The 16,661-nt window shown below is 38.8% G+C and overlaps 1 protein-coding gene across 2 annotated transcripts in view; it reads right to left on the minus strand.

The window, feature by feature from the left end:
• The window catches only part of MYO6 (myosin VI), a 205,469-nt gene extending 189,168 nt beyond the window's left edge, over positions 1 to 16,301 (minus strand). For both annotated transcript variants that reach the window (XM_049776811.1, XM_049776810.1), the window contains exon 1: positions 16,116 to 16,301. The gene's annotated coding sequence lies outside the window, so the exon portion shown is untranslated. The remainder of the gene's footprint in view (positions 1 to 16,115) is intronic.
• Positions 16,302 to 16,661: the final 360 nt, after the last annotated feature.

Here is a 16,661-nt window from a genome sequence, read left to right on the forward strand (position 1 = left end):
GGTCAGCTTCCTACCACAGACTAATCCTCCTAATCCTCATTCTATGGTTAGACTATTATTAAGTAAGCAAAGCATAATTTTTGACATTACATAGGCTAGAATATGTACAAAACTCAGTGAAACTGTGTCCCTAGTGAACAAAGAATTTTTATTTCATAATTTCAAGATTTTATGATTTTATATTGTTGGATTTTATGAGACAACCATAAAGGCATGGCAGAATAAAGTAAAAGAATCAAAAGCAAAATAGGAAACGCTAGAGATCTGAGAGTGAAGAATTACAGAAACTAAGAAAAAATTCAAAGAGCTTTTGTTAGTCTATCACTAAAAGGGACAGAAGAGAAAAAAGATCCTAAGTAGGTCACTGAATCTATTAGTTAGAAAGTTATAGAGCAGTCTGATTGAGTATTTGAGAACAGAATACATATTACAATGCATCTGAGTTCATGGTCTTATTAGCAAGTTCTTTTACTTAGGATTACATGAAAGCAGATTATAAACTATAGTTTGCCTGTTTTCAATTATAACATGTAATGAAAATATCTACAACATATTATTTTCAGCAAATTTGTTTTAGTCAAACAAATAGCTGATTTAATCATTTCTACAACAGAAAACTAGCATTTTATCTAAAAATATGTATGATACAAACATTGTACTATATATAATAAACTTAGATTCCACTCCTAAAAAATATTTCTTATTGCATACACTACTAAAGTATATTGCCATGCAAATCAAAAACAAACTATACTTAATAACAACAAAAACCTATATCACAGCTATCACTTCTAATTAATATCAACAATATGAGATAAACAATTTAGGTATATAGAGCCAGAGTGATAGTACAGAAGGTAGGAATTTACCTTGCACACTGCCTACCCGGGTTTGATCCTCAAAATCCCAAATGATCCTCTGAGCACCACCTGGAGTATTTCCTGAGTGTAGAGCAAGAACAAGGAGTAACCCCTGAGTACTGCTGGGTGTGGCCAAAATAATAAAACCAACAAAAACAAAAACAAGCAATATAGGTATGTTATATGAAATATGCATTTCACTGAATGTGAAAGACAATGCAAAAACAATGTACAAAATATCTTGGGGCCGGAGAGATAGCATGGAGGTAAGGCATTTGCCTTTCATGTAGAAGGATAGTGGTTAAAATCCCGGCGTCCCGGGCCCGGAGAGATAGCACAGCAGCGTTTGCCTTGCAAGCAGCCGATCCAGGACCAAAGGTGGTTGGTTCGAATCCCGGTGTCCCATATGGTCCCCCGTGCCTGCCAGGAGCTATTTCTGAGCAGACAGCCAGGAATAATCCCTGAGCACTACCGGGTGTGGCCCAAAAACCAAAAAAAAAAAAAAAAAATTCCGGCATCCCATATGTTCCCCCATGCCTGACAGAGGCAATTTCTGAGCATAGAGCCAGGAGTGACCCCTGAGCACTGCCGGGTGTGACCCAAAAACCAAAAAAAAAAAAAAAAAAGTCTTAAAAAATAAATGGCCAGAGTAATTGTACAGAGAATAAGGCACTTGATTTGCATGTTCCTGAGCACTGACTGGAGTGATTCCTGAGCATTTCTAGGTATGACACAAAAACATATTTTTATTTGTTTTGGTCTTTGTGTCACACCCAGCAGCACTCAGGGGTCACTCCTGGCTCTATGCTCAGAAATAGCTCCAGGCAGTCTCGGGGGACCATATGGGATGCTCAAATTTGAACCACTGTCCTTTTGCATGCAAGGCAAATGCCCCACCTCCATGCTATCTCTCCGCCCCAAAAATAATAATTTTAAAAAATTAATTAAAAATATTTTTAAATATACATACACAAGGTCTCCACTAACAGGGATGCTGTTCCACTGTGTGGAGCAGGATTTCTATGGAAGACCAGAAGAAGCTTTCAGAGAGGAGCTTAGACTCAAGAGCAAGCAATAGCTGCATGTGTATCATCAGTCTGTGATTCTGTTTTTACATACAGAAATTCAGAATAGATTACTACTTGAGGAGTTTTTCAAAGTCTACAGTCTTAAAATGCACACATATAATCTGCTTTATAATGCTAAGTCTGAAGATATTTCACAGCTCTGTTGCTCACTAGTTCTAGCACTTTATAAGTTACATAGGGGCTGGAGAAATAATAGCATAATGGGTAGGCATCCCATATGATCCTCCAAGTCTGCCAGGAGTGATTTCTGAGCAGCAGTGGGTCTGGGTCAAAAACAAACAAAATAACAAGTTACATAGGTCTCAAATCTATGCTCCCTGATCTACAAAATGGGCTAAAAATACCAACTTTACATGTCGAGAGAGTACGGTGGGTAAGGCACTTACCTTGCTTGCAAGTCTAACCTGGGTTAGACTGCACTGCATAGGGTTTCTCAGTTCAACCAGTAATGATCACAAAGTATAGACATAGAAGCATTGTAGGGCTTACCCAAAACAAATAAAAAAATAAATGATCACTTAAAAGGTACAACATAAGTATTGAGTATACAATTGACTACCAATGTGTAGATGTGTACTAATCTAGAGTCAACCTGATACCCAAAACAGTCATCATTCACACACACACAAAAAAAAAAGAATTTCAAACTGATATATTTAATGAACATAGATGCAAAGATTCTCAACAAAATACTAGAAAATAGAATCCAAATAGTCATAAAGAAGGTCAGACACCATGACCAACCAGGATTCATATTAGAGATGCAGGATGATTTAACATAAGCAAGTCAGTCAGCTTACTACACCATATCAATAAAAATCAAAATCATGTGATCATAAGATAGAGGCAGAGAAAGCATTTGACAAAATCCAACACCCATTCATATTAAAAACTCTCAACAATATGGGAACTGAAGGAACCTTTTTCAATATAGTCAAAGCAATTTATCACAAGCCCCTGGCAAACATAATACTCTAAGAGGAAAAATCAAAAGCCTTTGCTCTAAGATCTGGCACAAGACAAGGTAGCCAACTCTAATCACTTGTATGCAAAACAGTAATGAAAGTACTTCCATAGCAATTAGGCCAGAAAACTATATCTAAAGCAACCAGATAGAAAAGAAGTCAAGCTCTCACTGCTTGCAGATGATATGTTATAATTAGAAAATTCTAAAAGCTTTACAGAAAGACTTCTAGAAACACTAGATTTGTATATAAATGTGGCAGGCTACAAAATTAATACACAAAAATCCATGGTGTTTCTATATACAAATAATGAAAGAAAAGAAAGAGATATTTTTTTAAAAATTTCATTCACAATTGTGCCTCAGAAAATAAAGTATCCTAGAATCAATTCAAATAAAGAAGTGAAAGACCTATACAAAGAAAACTACAAAACACTGCTTCAAGAAATAAAAGACATAAGGAAATAGAAATGCAAACACTGTTCTTGGTTGAGAGGATTAACATCATTAAAATGGCAATATTTCCCAGGGAATTATATAGATTTAATACAATTCTTATAAAGATACTCATGCCATTTTTCAAGTTGCTACTTATTGCACAGAAATGAATCAAACACTCCAGAAATTCATATGTAACAATAAATTTCCATAAATAGCTAACAAAATCCTTGGGAAAATAAGAAGATAAGAGCATCATTTTCTCCACGTTCAAACTGTACAGTATAAAACAGTAGTCATTAAAATAGCATGATATTAGAATATAGACAGACTCTAAGATCAATGAAATATATCTAAATATCCTGGGACTGAACTTCAGGTATATAATCAATTAATCTTTGATATAAGGGACAAGTAATAAAAGGGAAGCAAGGAATGATTCTTCAACAAGGAGTGTTGAAAAAGATGTTTAATTACATGCCAAAAAATTACCTCATACCTCTTTTTAATGTTATGCACAAAAGTCAAATTAAAATAGATTAAAGACCATTATATCAGACTTGAAACTATAAGGTACACAGAGGAAAATGGTAGAACACTACATGACATTGAAACTAAAAATATTTACAAGGATGAAACACTATTGACCAAGCAAGTGGAAGCAAAGATAAACTAATGGGACTACATTAAACTATGAAGCTTCTGCACCTCAAAGATAATGATGAGTAGGATACAAAGACTGCCCAGGGAATGGGAGAAATTATTACCCAAAACCCATCTGATAAGGAGTTGATCCCTAAGATATATAAGGAACTGGTAGAACTTAAGAAAAGAACGTCTAACTCCATCCAAAAATGCAAAGAAGAGATGAACAGACATTTCCTCAGAGAAGAAATAAAAGTTGGCCAAAAAGCACATGAAAAAATGTTCCACATAAGAGTCCCTCAGTTTAATGCTTATGATTGAACCATGTCATGGGGATTGTTGGACTTGTTCTTATGGCCCCCATATGAGCCGACAACACCACGTGGCATTGTTCCTTGTTTGCATAGGCACATTAAAATGGGAAAATACTATAAATACAAATAAGTTCTTATCTATTAGAGAACGGAACATACAAATCTTGTAGTGCAATGGGGCCTTACACCCTGAACATTGATATAATGACCTGGCACAGGCCTCAGAAGATTGGGCATCCTCCATTCACCCCTGAACCAGGGAAAGTATCTATGAAACATCCAAGGTTTTTTATAACATCACCTGGAAGAAATCCTCTACCAGGAAGACACTACCACTGCTCTGACATCGATGTGCTCAAAAGAGACTTCCCTTAACACTAAGAAGACTTGACAACAACAACGACCTGCTTACAGGACAGGGTTCTCTGCATTGCCCTTTAATTGTGAGGTGAAACGAGAGGACGCTCTGCACCATCCTGACTGCAATATAGGATATGCAGATTTCAGGATCTTTAATACAGAAACATGATACCAACAACAGAGACTGTGTGAAAAATAAAAATGTACTGGCACTACAGACAATGACCTGGATTGGAAAAACTAGTTTGCCTGGAGCCTAGAGTTGGTCTTATGCCAGGAAACTTCAGGGGTAGGGTCTCCTTGTATTTAGGCCAAAGCTTTTCCGTTCCATGTCCCTCATATTTTGGTGGGCCTATGCAAATAATAATTGCCACTCTAACACCGTTTTTACTGTGCTCCTTTGACTCTAATCCTTAAGAGAAACAAACCATTTAAACTTTTGAGGTTAACTTAAACTAATATGCATGTGCATGGAAATGTAAAAAAGACTTTGCCTTCAATGTTTAAGGAGTTACATAAGTGTTATGTCTTTAGATTACTTTGTATGCTGCTAAGAAATATTATGTACTATAATCTGGGGACTTGAGGGACAAAGCAATTGTACATAGGTTCTGTTTTATTTTTCTTAATGTTCTTTGGCTGAAAGTTCAAAGTTAAGATATCAGCAATAGGACTACTGAGAATTCTGTTTATGGGTGATTGTCCTTCCACTGTAGCTTTACCTTGTCCTCTTTCTTTGCATCTTTGTTCTCATAATTAAAAATTAAAAAATGGGAAAAAATGTTCCACATCATTAATCACCAAAGGTACAAATCAAAATAGCAATGAGATATCATCTTAGTTCAGAGACTGGCACACATCACAAAGAACAAGAACAACAAGTATTGCTATGAATATGAGGAGAAAGGGACTATCATTCTTTGCTGTTGGGACTGTTGACTGGTCCAGTTTTAGGAAAATAATACGGATATTCTTCCAAAAAAATGAAAAATTGAACTTCCATATGATCCAGCGACACCATTCCTAGGGATATATATCTCTAGGAGCCCAAAAACACATGCAGAAAAGCCCTCTGTATTCATGTTTGTCACAGCACTATTTACAATAGACAGAATCTAGAAGCAACCCAAGTGCTCCAGATCAAATGAGTGGATAAAGAAACTATGGTATATGAATACAATGAAATACTATGTAGCTGTTAGAAAAAATGAACTCGTGAAATATGCCTATACATGTATTGATATAAAGAGTACTATGCTGAGTGAAGTAAGTCAGAGGGAGAAGGACAGACAGAATAATCATACTCATTTGTGTAATACAAAATATAGAGAGAGTAATATTAATACACAAATACAATAGAGATTAAGTTTGGGAGAACTAGTCCATGGTAGGAAGATTGTCACAAATAGCAGGGGAGTGTAGCTAGGGTAGAGAAGGGACACTATGATAATGATAGTTGGAAATGATCACTCTAGACAAGAACTGGTTGCTGAAAGATCAAGTGGTATGTATGAGACCCTTTCAGTAACAATATTGTAAACCACAGTATTTATCTAAATGGGAAAAAAGGAAGAGAGAAAAAGAGAGAAGAAGAATGTCTGCCCAAAAGACAGCTAGGGAAGATGGAAGGTAGAGGGTAGGAAGGAAGCTGGGGACATTGGTGCTGAGAAATGTTCACTAGTGAAGGGCACTGTACGTTGTATGACTGAAACTCAATTATGAAAAACTTTTTAACTGTGAGAGAAAATACAACACAATGTTTAAATAAAGTACATTTTTTTTTTATGTTTGGGTCACACCTGGCAGCGCTCAGGGGTTACTCCTTGCTCTACGCTCAGAAATCATTCTTGACAGGCTCAGGGGACCAAAAGGGATGCCGGGATCGAACCACTGTCCTTCTGCATGCAAGGTAAACCCCTTACCTCCATGCTATCTCTCCAGCCCCACTAAAGTACATTTTAATAATCTAAAAATAAATAGAGTTGGGGCAGGAAAGATGGCACAGCGGTAGGGCATTTGCCTTGCATGACGCCAACCTAGTGGGACCTGGTTCGATACCAGGCACCCCTATGGTCCTCCAACCTGCCAGTGGCAATTTCTGGGTGCAGAGCCAGGACTGATCCCTGAGCACCACTGGAATCAATTAATCAATAAATAAAGTTTAATAAAAATAAAAAATAGAGTCAGAGAGAGAGAGACAGAGACAGAGACAGAGAGAGACAGAGAGAGAGAAATTTAGTGTTTTTTAAAAGACCTGGCAAGGAATGACATTATTTCTTAACAGCCTTGTTTCCACTGCTAAACCAAGATTATATGTTTTGGTATTTTGCTATTAAAAGGTTCCAAGGAATAGGAATCATAAATTACAGAAATCAATGGACTTCCTATGATGTCGTTTTAAAATTTTAGTCATTAAAGAATTTTAATGAAAAATATTTATTCTATCAAATTAAAGCTACCTAATGAAGGCATTTGCAGAAAGCCTCACTAAAGTATACAACATGTTAATAAAAGTGCCTTAAACTAACAGAATTAAAGTACATTCCTCACTGGATAAGGATCATTACAGGTTCCTAAAATAACTGATTAAAGTGACAGTAAAATAAATTATTTCTGAAAAACAAGGCTAAAAACAAGTAGTTTTAGGCATTCTGCAGCTGTATCACAATGCTAAAAGTTACTTTAAAAGCACAGAAGAAATGCAGCAGTTCCCCAAGGTTCTAATCAACGCCCTCATTACTCTCCACTTGAACCATGGCACCCTCAAGTCTCTGCAGGCACAGATCTGCAGGATCCCAAAAGCCTAAGAGGATAGATCTGAGAGCTTGCCCCATCCCTGACTGCCTCAAAGCCTCAGCTCCCAGGGGGACTTCTCCCATTTAGGGTCTTAGCTGCAGATCCTCCCTCAGTGCTTCCCTTCCCCCTATTGGTTCTGTAATCCCTGTAGGCTCTACACTACAGTCAGTGAAGACATGGCTGTTCTGCTAGGGCCCTGCCAAACAGGGCAAAGGATCCCAAGTACGGCTATTCAACAGCAGTGTGTTGTCTAACAAACTATCTAAAGATCTGTGCAAGCATGTATGAATTATTGCTATTTGCATAATTGCTTAAAATTTCCAAACAAAACTGGTTAAAAACCTGAAACTTAATATTCAAATTTGAGGCTAGGTGTAATACTTAAAACCACATTGTCCTCTCAAGATCAATGCCAGAAATCTCAAGCTTAAAAGAAAAATAAAATTAATGAAGGAATGCTGGTAACTGATAACTCACTTCCTTCTATCACACACTGCCTGGTAATTCCAAGCAATTTTTCTTGTTGCTGTTGTTGTTGTTGTTGTTGAAGCCTTTCATCCTTTCATAAGCACAGGATTAAGGAAAAAGTTAAAGCCAACAGTGATCATCAAATTTCAGCACACAGGTAAATCAACCAACAAGCCTATTAAAAAGTGACTGCCGGGCCCGACCCACACTGCCCTGACAAATAGTTACCTGAGTAACTCTTGTTGCATACCTACATTTCAAAACTACTTCTAAAATGTCAATTTTTCCAGGTTCCACCCAATCTCTATTGATCCTATGGATGTGCCTCCCATACTAACAGGACTAAAATAAAAATTTTAACTCAATTAAAAAATAAATAAACCATATGCCACACAGTGTGAAATGTGCTTTGCATATATTATAAAACTTAACCTCACATCAGGTAGATAAACTGTTTCCTTGATTTCATTGATCAAAAACCGAAAGTACTGAGTAACCTTGCAATCTAACTGACAATGTTAAGAATTTGAAAAACTAAATTCACCTCAGGTGCCACTGCTCTTTACCAAAGGGTAATCACTGTAAGATTGTCAAGCAGTTAGGTTAGCAATATTCTTCAGCCCCCTTTTTGTTTGTTTGGGGTTTTTTGTTTGTTTTTTTATGCATCCTGGCACAAATCACCTCAGGAGTTAATCCAGACTCTGTACTCAGGAATTATTGCTGGCAATCATCAGGGGGTGCTGTATGGGATGCCGGGGAACAAACCTGATTCGTCATATACAAGGCAAGGTCTACACTCTCTCTCACAGCAAAACACACACACACACACACACACACAATATCACCACTCATCACTCACTGACAAGCTCTAATGACTACAACCATCACTCACTCATCCAAGTTTTCATCTACATACTGGAATAGCACAGCACAGCAGACCATCACAAGGCTTATCAGCACAATTCCCAAAGGAGAACATACTAAGTACTAATTATTGCAAGGAACCTAATTTCAGGATCACAAACTATTGGATAGAAACACGTGCAAACTTAGCATCTCTGTGGCTCCGTTTCCTAGTGTCTAAAATGAGAATCCTCATGCTAAGTGACCTAATGCTACATGGTGACTAAATACTTGCTAGCTACAATTTCTGACACGTACAATCAACACAATAAACAGTGGCTATTAAAATTATATTAGCCAGCCTCCACTTATTTAAGCCAACATATGTCTCATAGCTCACTTATTTTGTTTCTGGAGATAATAACAAAGGATTTATATTTATAAGGAACAGAATGTGTGCAGTGCTATAACTCAGTGGGTGAAGGCCAGATAATCTGTGATAGCCAACGAGTCTTTCGGCAGTCCTTAAATAACATCATTTTGATTACACCTACTTCAGGTCAAGCTGCTGACTATATAGCATGAAGAGTCTATAATTATCTTAATTCAAAACAATGAAATGTCACTCAGTACGTAGACGTGGCCTTAAATTATCACTATGTTTTTGTCACTTAGAATAGTGTTAGGGCCATAGAAAACACTCAAAGATTTGTTAACTGCATGAAGGCATAATGGCCCCACCACCACAGACACACACCTCCAAAAAACTAGGAATTGAGTCTCTATATGACCCAGCAATTCCACTTCTTGGCATCTTCCCAAGGTCCAAAATCTCTTCCATTAGAAAAGACATTTTTACTCTTATGTTCACTGTGCCACTCACTATTCACTATAACCAAAATCTGGAAACAACCCAAATATCTTAAAACAGATGGTTTGGGCCGGAGAGATAGCATGGAGGTAAGGCATTTGCCTTTCATGCAGAAGTTACGGTGGTTCAAATCCCATGCCTGCCAAGGGCGATTTCTGAGCATAGAGCCAGGAGTAACCCCTGAGCATTGCCAGGTGTGACCCAAAAACCAAAAACCGAAAAACAAAAAAACAAAAAAAATGAAAAAAAAAAAACAGATGACTAGATAAAGAAATTATGGTACATATACACAATGAAATACCACTGGTGGGCCCGGAGAGATAGCACAGTGGTTTTGCCTTGCAAGCAGCCGATCCAGGACCAAAGGTGGTTGGTTCGAATCCCGGTGTCCCATATGGTCCCCCCGTACCTGCCAGGAGCTATTTCTGAGCAGACAGCCAGGAGTAACCCCTGAGCACTGCCGGGTGTGGCCCAAAAAAACCAAAAGCAAAAAAAAAAAAAAAAAAAATACCACTGGCGTTTAAGAAGAAAAAAAATGAGGGCATGGCAATTCAGAGGGTAAGGCATTATTTTATTTGCCTTGCAGAAAGCCACTTGGGTTCAATCCTTTCAATCAAGCTCACCCAAACCAGCTAGGAGGGATCCCTGAGCACAAAGTCAGGAATAAACCTTAATCAGGTTGTGGTACCAAAACCAGAAAGAAATCATAAAATTTTCTGTACATGGATGGTGCTGGAGAATATCATGCTAAGTGAAGTTAGTTAAACAGAAAGAGTTTGACAAAGAATTATCTCTCCTACACTGGATATAGAGAATTGCTGTTGAAAAACATCCAAAGGCAACCAAAACTGAGAACTGCTCCTTTACTTGTAAGCTTACCCCTGGAAGGGAGGGAGGAAAGAACACAGGGACAATGGTGAAGAAAAGTGGACACTCTGGTGGATGGGGTGTTGCTGGAGGTGTTGCTGGAATGTTTCAGTACAAAACCCTACTAAGGAGCCGGAGCAATAGCACAGCAGTAAGACTTTTGCCTTGCACGTGGCCAACACAGGATGAATCCCAGTTCGAAACCCGGCATCCCAAATGGTACCCCGAGCTTGCCAGGAGCAACTTCTGAGCGCAGAGCCAGTATTAAGTCCTGACCGCTGATGGGTGTGACCCAAACACACACATACACACACACACACACACACACACACACACACACACACACACACACAATCTCCTAAGAGACTGGAGCAATAGCGTTTTCATTGCAAGGAGCCAAACCTGGGTTTGATCCCTGGCATTCCATATGGTCCCCCAACCCTGCCAGGAGTAATTCCTGAGCATTGAGCCAGGAGTAACCCAAATGCCATCAGGTGTGGCCCCCAAACCAAAGAAAAAAGCCCTACTAATAACAGTTTTGTAACCCATGATCCCTAAACTAAATTTTAAAAACATTTTAAAGAACAAAAAAAAAAAAAAAAAACTGATTACTGAATTTGTTTCATTAAAATGAAAAATGTAAAAATGTTAAAGTAGGGCCGGGCGGTGGCGCTGGAGGTAAGGTGCCTGCCTTGCCTGCGCTAGCCTAGGACGGACCACGGTTCGATCCCCCGGCGTCCCATATGGTCCCCCAAGAAGCCAGGAGCAACTTCTGAGCGCATAGCCAGGAGTAACCCCTGAGCGTCACAGGGTGTGGCCCAAAAACCAAAAAAAAAAAAAAAAAAAAATGTTAAAGTAGCCAGGAAAATACTTCAATGAAGTGGCAAACACGATTTGTATGCAGAAGTCCCAGGTTTGAGTCTCAGCACTACATTGTTATCATCCCCTACCAAACATCACTAGAGGTACCCTTAATAAACAAGCCTGAGTACCACTGGATATGGACAACACCCTAGAAAAGTTAAACTAGTCCCAGAATCATGATCATCTCTACCTTCGACTAAAAAGAATATTATACATATCATCACTTCAGTAATCTTGAGTTTTAAGTTTTCTGAATCACTGGACTTCAAGTCTTAGAGTCCACTGCTAAGAGACAAAGAAATAGAGAATGATGAGATGGGGTGCATAATTAAGGAATCTGTATTCCATTCTCAGCTACGCTTCTATGTAACCATGTATATGATCTTAAACAAGGTATTTATTGTCTCCATCTTTTCACTTGTATAATCTGAGGAAGACATATATGACATATACTTTACCAAGGTGTTCTAAGGATCAAATTTCTGAACTTGGATTTCTAGGACAAGAAAACATCATACAAAAAAAATGATAACTTTTTGTTTTTATACCAGGTCTCAAACCCAGAGCCTCATACAAGCAATGAATGTGTTCTATCCTGAGCCCTATCATGGGGCCCTACCATTTAACCATCAAGCCCAGTTGGACCAGTATTGCTAGGAGTGGCCCTAGGATTTAAGCACTAATTGAGCAAAAATAAATAGCTTCCTTCTTAGACTATATTCTAATAATTTGGATAATAACTGCACCATATTTTGGAAGTGTTCTAACAAATTTCTGACATCATGTAATTTTAAATGAATATTTCTTTATACATTTCCACAATTCTAATTTTGTAAATTCAAAGATAGTCATATTTTAAATGCAAAAGTATTTTCATCTCTGCCAAAAAAGGTGATAATAGAAGATTTTTAATTCTGCAAGATGTAATACTTGACCTTTTATAGGCAAAGCAGCAGGTTACTCCCAAATGTAATAACAAGTGAAGTGACATACACAAAGATGCATGTGGTTTTGCCAGAACACCACCTTTCTTTGTGCAACCTGTTCAATGTGGCCATGAGTATCACAAAAGGAATGTGTTCCTGTATATTGGTTTCACTGGAGACTCACTTTATACAGAGAAAAGGATTCCCTCTCTCTTGAACACCAGCAAGATTTCTAATGACAGATTGGTTCTAATTTTACTTCCTATGCTTCAATACTAATACAAGAATTTCTGGCAGACTGGTCATTTTTCAATCATTCTCAAGCTACTCAATTCTTATTTTAAAAAACACAAATATATTCTAAATTTTAAAGAGGAATACTAGCATCCCAACAAATGTTGTAAGATAAAAGTGTGACTATTTAATCAAAACATGATTTTCTCTGAACATTACACAATGCCTCAATAACAAAATTTGGGAGGAGAGGCAAACCTGACTCTGTGGAGGCCACCTGTATTTGGTTCCAGGATCTCAAGTTATTCAAGCACTCTAATCTTTTTCTTTGTACTATCTAGTCCCCCCCAAAAGAATTAAATCTGATTTAACTTTAGTTAGTTCTTCCTTTTATATATATACATACAAACAGATATATTTACAAGTCATTTATGTTAAGAACTTGGATGATGGTTTTGTATTTACAGTTGAATATAAGTATCTTTAAGATGTTAAATATTTTAATAATTCAAATTCAGAAATGAAACACTCAATTTGGGCTTCCTGTGATTTTTGCTCATTTTCACAACATTAATTCACAAGAATACTCCTAGTTTATTACAAAAGATTAACTGTGTGCTCATCTTTATTCTTTATGTCTATTTTAGCTTGAGTTATACCCAAAATAAATACACACAAAAATATGAAATAAACACACATACAAAAATATCTGTTCTAATTGCACAGATTACAATTTAATCATGTTTTCTATTCTAGAAAGATCAAATCAATTATATAAAACACAGCTACTGCATTTATAGTCAACAGTCTATCTCATTTGAAGAAAATCTTACAATTCTTGACTAGGGACATTATACTATTTATCTTAGCTACAATTAATGTCAAATTTCATATTACAGTGAAATTCTCCCTCTTGTAAAGTCTCTAAAACAAAAAGTGTTCAGTATGTGTAATATTGTGAAAGAACAGAAAATATAGGGCAGGATCTTGTCAGTGTTCAAGGCTGTCTGCTTAAAAATAAAGAAACAAATAGCAGAATTCAAAATCAGCTTCAGACCACAGTCATGACATTACTTATCCCCACTGATGTGTGCATTCTTCAAACCTCAAATAGCATTCTGGAACAAACTGATTCTGCAGACTAATTAATATTCTCTACTAAAGGATTTGAGATCAAGTTTCCCTGGTCTAGTGGAAAGAACAAAAATTTCACCTGGTATCAGAGAGATAATAAAGGAGTTGCAGTGCTTGCCTTGCACAAGGCCATCACTGATTTGATCTCTCCAACAACGACATACAGTCTCCAAAGAAGACGCACACTGGATGTAACCCAAAAACAAAGACTTGGTGTGAAAGCGACAGTTGTTGTGCTGAATTACCTTGATGTGGAACTAAATTTCCTCATGATTAAAAGAGTAAAACCAACAACCTTGAAAATTATTTGGCAGAGCAAGTTCTTTTGTGGGAGTTCTAGTTATGGTTATGCATAACTATGGCAAATGATCAACAGTCAGAAACTACTAAATGGTCATTTCACAAGTGTCTCTATTTATGTGTATGTGGTGATGCAAAGAAAGCCAGGACAATTTCACAAAGTATTACTGGTGTCACATTATGGGGATCACAATTAAACTGCATGAGATTTACTAAAGTTTTAATACATTTTCAATCTTTTTATTGTTTTGTTTTGTTATGTTTTTTTGGTCTTTGGGCCACATTCGGTCACGCTCAGGGGTTACTCCTGGCTATGCGCTCATAAATCGCTCCTGGCTTGGGGAACCATATGGGACTCCAGGGGATAGAAGTGCGGTCCATCCTAAGCTAGCTCAGGCAAGGCAGACGCCTTACCCCTAGCACCACCTCATCAGCCCCCATTTTCAATTTTTTACTTAAATAATAGAAATACAAAAATTAAAAGAATGAAAAAATAAAATTAACACAGATATAAGACATCTTTTTTAAACTGACACTTTATATAGAAAAATGGTGCTTCAATTATCAACAGTGAGAACTTTTTTTTTCATGTTTGGGGTACTTAATCAAATCTCACATAGTCAAAAAATGTTAATCTTTCTGAAGAAAGCTGTTTTAGAATCTGCAGACAGCCCAGTTATCTAAACAATAGGCTACATGATACACACAGTCTCCAAAGTTACAACAGGAAGAGAAAAGAGCCTTCAGCCCTCTCAGATTTCCTGGCTACTGTTATTTTAAAGTTTTATCACATAAACATAAACAGAGGGGAAAATTCCATTTCAGACATTCCATGACTTATTACTTATGGTCCATTTATAACAGCTTGATTAATTTACGTTACATATTGCCATGTGCCATTAAATTCTTATATAAACCATTAATAGATATGCATATTATATAGTTTTTAAATAATGATAATCTGTTATTAATGTTATTTATCACTTCTATTCCTGCCATTTAAAAGTTTTTGATAACAAAACTGTAAATTAAAGAGCCGGGAGAACATCAGGGGTGTCCTGATGACCACACAACAGAAAATACAAAAATGAGCTGAATATTTAAAAGTCAATGAGTTTTTATTGAACAGCAGCATTGTTTCATGCACTGGCTACAGTCCAGTTTGTGGTGTTGCTGAAATTAATGATGAAAGACACTAAGGCAATTTTTTTCTCTAAAATTATTTCCAAGTAGCTAACCACAACCCAAGACATCCATGAAGTTGAGTTAATTTGTACAGAAACTCCATTTTGCTCCCAACCTTTGTACCATGACCACTACCAACTCAAGTTCAAGATTTGCATTTTATGGCATGAAAAGCTGAGCTAAACCTAATTTTTAAACTGTCAGCTCACAACACTAAGATTTACCTGCTTCCCCCCAGTAAAACAATAAATGAACTTTTTACTACGCGTGTACTTTTAATATGGTAAGACTTCCTAGTCTCTGTTCTGGATATAGAATCGATGGAAACGTTTCCACACTTATTTTATGCCAGAAAAAAAAAAAAAAAAAGCGCAACATGTTTCTCGAACTTTAAGGAAATACTTTTCCGAGAGGCATGTTCTGGTGATGCAATGGAAATCTCTTGGCATTGGAGCATTTTACAATAGCTAATTTTTTAAGCTTCTTTTTCAGTAAAATATATAAAATTGCATACTCAAAGTTCGGGATCAGGAAAAGAATAAAAAATAGAGCTTTGGAGAGACACTTGTTCTACGGATCTCAGTGCCAGCCGCAGACCCTCACCCCAAAACAAACTGCCCGGGTCCAGCATTGACAGTGACCTTGTTTATGAGCGAGCAAAACCCAGCAGCATCACAGTGTCCGAGGCGGCGAGTGGGACACCCGCGAGCTCCGCCTTTACCTGGGCCCCACAAAGGGCAAGCAGGTCTGAGGGCGCTGATCAGCCCAACGGGTGTGGGTGGAGGTGGGACAACTCCCAGTGGGGTGCTCCTGGGCTCAAACCGGCACTCCGGGCCCACCCTTCACCTACACCACCGAATGCATCTTGGAAAGTGAAAAGTGGCCCCCAGCACACCCCCCCGGGTGGGGTGAGGGAATATGCGAGGCCCCGGCGCAGAGTGGGGCTCTGGACACTTACAGCGGCGGGCGCGGAGGCAGGTGCGGAGCCGGGTCCCCCGCGGCCGGGTGCGGGTGGCCGGTGCGCGCGAGGGCGGAGGACGGCGGCGCAAACTGAGCACTCGGGGACGGACAGGGCAGTGGTGACTCCCGGGCTACTCGCTCGCTTCCTGCTCCTGCGAATCCCGGATCCGTCTCCGCCCGCCGGCCGGCGCCCCAAATCCCGACCCTGCCGCGCGCACGTCACGGCTACGGAGCGCCCGAGAGGGAGGAGGCGCTGGGGCCGGGGCGGGGCGGTCGGGCCGGGAGGAGGCGCTGGGCGGCGGGCCGAGTCCAGCTCCCGCGGGGCGGGTTCGAGGCCGGGAAGGGCGCTTCGAGGTCGGCGTGCGGCCGGCCCGAGAGTCCCTCTCGCTCGGGCCCCTGAGCCGCGGGGGCCTGGCGGGGTCAGACCCTGCGAGTACGATGCGGATGGTCCCCTAGAGAATCCCCAGAGCTGGAAAGGAGAAAGTTGCGCAGGGGCGCACGCAGGGCCCCCCCAATAGCAAGTTCAAAAAGGAGGAGTAATGGT

This window comes from Suncus etruscus, chromosome 7, assembly GCF_024139225.1.
Source record: "Suncus etruscus isolate mSunEtr1 chromosome 7, mSunEtr1.pri.cur, whole genome shotgun sequence".
Lineage (NCBI taxonomy): Eukaryota > Metazoa > Chordata > Mammalia > Eulipotyphla > Soricidae > Suncus > Suncus etruscus.